The following is a 3,475-nucleotide window of genomic DNA, read 5'->3' as shown; positions in this document are numbered from 1 at the left end:
CGGGGCGGAGCGCAGCCGGATAGTCAATGGGGGGTCAGGATCTCGGGAAACGAAGCTGTTGCGCAAGGGGCGGTCAGTCCAGGTGAGGGAGCGAAAGCGGGAGAGAGGTATTCTTCAGCGGGAACGATATCCAAGGCCCTCCAGTCCCCTCTGCTCAGAGACAACGGTAGGATAACGTAATGCCCCCAAAGCTGGAATGTATCGCAGACCGGGCCGTAACTTTCAGTATCGGTAAAATACTGAGAGGCAATGTGGTATAGGGGTTAGAGTAGTGGTTCCTAGGACTGGGTTCGAGTATCCACTCAGCCATGAGGCTCATCAGGCAAGCTTGGGCTAGGCACCATCTTTTCAGCCTAACCTACCTCACAGGGTTGTTGTGAGTCTAAAATCGGGGCACGAGAGTGGAGTATCAGGCACCCCGCCCTAAGTTCTTTGGAGGAAATGTAACAAAAACAAATAACTGCCTGGGAGAAATGGATACTATTCTTCTGTTTTTCACAAGGGGGCAGCCACCATTGTAGGGCTTGCCCCTGAGCATAAGCAGAGTACATTCCTCTCTATATACAGAGTAGTCACAGCCGTTTGGGGCTAATGTCCATAAAGTGATTCGCCTCAGAACTGAAGATGTATTTTTATAATACAACAAAGTATAAGGATGATCAGGGGCACAACCATTAATTGGTAGATGAATCAACTAAAGCTTTAGGGTGCAATCGTATGCATGTTTACAGAAAAAAGTCCTACAACTCCATGGCTGGCCGGGGAATGCTGGGAGTTGTAGGCCTTTTCTCTGTCTAAACATGCCTAGGATTGCGCCCTTAGTTGATTAATTCGTGGGGCTAATTTAAGCAAGGGGGGCTGTGAATTAACTTCATTAAAAAGTGGTTTTGTTTCTGGTGTGTTACTGCAACACGGAAGGGGGGGAAATCTATCTAAAAATCACTCGTACCTTTTGTGTATTCACAATCTGTAAGCGCGCTCTCTCGGGAAAAGATGCTTGTATCGAGGTTTCGGTAACAGGCACGTTGATTTGCTTTTAGTAATTGGAGCCAGTGTGGTGTAGTGGTTAGAGCGTTGGACTGGGACTCCGGAGAGTCGGGTTCTAATCCCAAGTCGGCCTTGAAGCTCACTGGGTGACTTCGGGCCGGTTACTGACTCTCAGCCCAGCCTACCTCATAGAGCTGTGGGGAGGTTCAAATGAAGAAGAGGAGGAGGAAGGCAGGATATAGATGTAACCATAAAACAAATTCACTGAATCCGGAAAGGGGAACGATACCGATGCCTGTCCTGTGGACAGACTGCCTGCGAACGTGGAGGCTCGCTTGCGGCGCGCCGCACGGCTGGCTGGCTGCCGGAGGGGGTGCGCCTTGCGCGATGCGCGCCACGTTCGGGAGCGCCCCGGGCGGGCGCCCTGGGCGCTCCGCGGCTCGCCGGGCGTTGGCGGCCGGCCTGGCCGTCGCTGCGCCCCCGGGGAGGCGGCCGGCCGTGCGCCCGCAGCTGGCCCGGAGCGGCCGTCTGCCCACAGGGCGGCGCTGAGCGAGCCGCGGCTGCCCTCTCCGGCGGGTCCTCGAAGGCAGCGGGCTGCGGCGGGCCAGCGCCGCCCGGAGCGCAGCGCGCCTTGGAAAGCTCCTGGCGGCGGCGGCGGCTCGCCTCGGCCGGAAAGAGGCAGCGCTCGGCGGGAGGAAGAGGAGGCGGCCCGGCGCCGGGCAGAAGCGGAGCCAGCCAGCCCCGGGGCCGCGGCAGGTGAGCGCCCCTCGTCCGCGCGGAAGGGGGTCCCCGGGGGCGCAGGGCGGCGGGAAGAGGGCGACCCGAAAGGCGGGGAGCGGAAAGGGGGCGGCGGCAGTGCCGGTTCCCGGGAACAAGTTTCATTTCTTCTAAGCCCCGGCACCTGTTTTCCGGGCCTGGGCGCAGGCCTGCAGCGACAGGTGCAGAACCCCCCGCCCACGAACTGCTTTCGAGCGCGTGTAGAGAGTTCCTTCCCCAAAGAGGGACTCCAAAGAGCCCCCCCCCCCGCATCGCTGCGGATTACGGAGGAAGGGCAGAAGAGGAGCTGACCTGAGCCCCGGCACCTGCCTGGAAACGAGCGGGGAGGGGAGGCTTGCTCAAACGTCTCTTCTACGCAGCTGTACAAGCCACAGGGGCCCGATCCGTCTTCGCCTCCCTCCCCCCATGCTTAGGGTAGGAAAAGTTCTGAATGCCTCCAAACATGAACCTAGCTTCTCTGTGGTCATCCCACAATAGAAGGTTGATGGGTTGCAGGTAATGGCCCAGCCTTGTAACAGGGTAAGACGTTCCTCAAGATGGTCCCCTCTTCAGAACGGGTGACAATGGTTCACCACCACTCCACAACGACAGGCACAAACGAAGCCAGGACTTAACCCCTGAAGTGGTTTGCATCCTGGAGCTGGAATAGTAAAGTGGGGGCCTCTGGGCATGTGCAGTGCACCATTACCTTCACCGCACTTAGTCTCCACCACTCTATCCACCTGCATGCATGGGAGGTTCAGGAGTGATGACCTGGAAAATTGTAGCCCCTGTACCTCTCTTTTTAGAAACTATTTGCTGCAAGTGATGGTGGAGGAAATCCCCTCTTTACTGGTTCTTGGTTGGGTGGACAGATTTATTTTTAATTGCCTCCTCAGTCCCAGAAGCTGTGTGTGAGCACATTTAAAGCACACTGGTCCATCTGGCCTAGCATCATTTATTCCGGCTACCAGGAATTCTCCGGGGTCTCAGGCACCCAGCTAGAAATGCCAGAGTGAAGCGGGTGACTTTCAGCATGCAAAGCACAGCTGGGTCAAGGCCATGACCTGGCTTAGCAACAGCTATTTGTTGAGCATCTGCCTTGAGGAAGCCTCCTGTGTGTTCCCAAAACTTCTGTCCATGTTGAAAACTATTTGATCCTGAGGAAAGCATATACCCCAACTACATGTATTTATTTATTTGTTACATTTCTATACTGCCCCACAGCTGAAGCTCTCAAGTGTAATTGCAATAATTGCATATTCTTTTTAAACCCCCCCCGCCCCCATCAGCTTCTGTTTCGCTCCCCTTCCTCTGTTGGCTCCGCTGTGTTGAATACATTGTAAGTTCCTTCAGGCAGGGACCTGGCTGCTGGAACTTTTTGGAAAGAGCCTTGCCACATCGAAGGCACTGTATAAATATATTTGTGCTGAGTCTTGCTTTGCTGTGAGTTTCTGGGACAGCCAGATGATTTGTCTTTAGCGGTTTCTGTTTTAACCTATATTTATGGGCAGAGATGCTAAAAATAATCTGACCTAGATTGACTGTTTTGGCGAGTCTCTCGGGCGGGGTCGGGCATTTGGCAGCGAGGCTTCCAGGTTTGGGGGCAGGATTCCATCTTCCCTGGTTGCAGAGTCTTGTTCCAGCCCGTCGTGCACAAGTTGCTTGGCTTTGTTGTGGCAAGGGGAGGTGGCCTTTACTACCATAGCACAGCTAGGGATGAGATGCCAGG

General features: G+C 55.2%; 1 protein-coding gene across 2 annotated transcripts in view; it reads left to right on the top strand.

The window, feature by feature from the left end:
- The first annotated feature begins 81 nt into the window (after positions 1-81).
- Positions 82-3,475, top strand: part of LOC146335807 (dual specificity testis-specific protein kinase 1-like) — a 28,722-nt gene continuing 25,328 nt past the window's right edge. Inside the window, exon 1 of one of the 2 annotated variants that reach the window (XM_084820871.1) lies at positions 82-166. The gene's annotated coding sequence lies outside the window, so the exon portion shown is untranslated. Of the gene's footprint in view, positions 167-1,287; positions 1,744-3,475 lie in introns of those variants that run through there. The other variant, XM_084820872.1, reaches the window with a different exon arrangement.

The sequence above is a fragment of the Heloderma suspectum genome, chromosome 14 (assembly GCF_057233095.1).
Source record: "Heloderma suspectum isolate Gila_16-S chromosome 14, 16-S_ref, whole genome shotgun sequence".
NCBI lineage: Eukaryota > Metazoa > Chordata > Lepidosauria > Squamata > Helodermatidae > Heloderma > Heloderma suspectum.
Note: the sequence above shows the minus strand (reverse complement) of the source record. Positions and strands in the feature narration are given on the sequence as shown.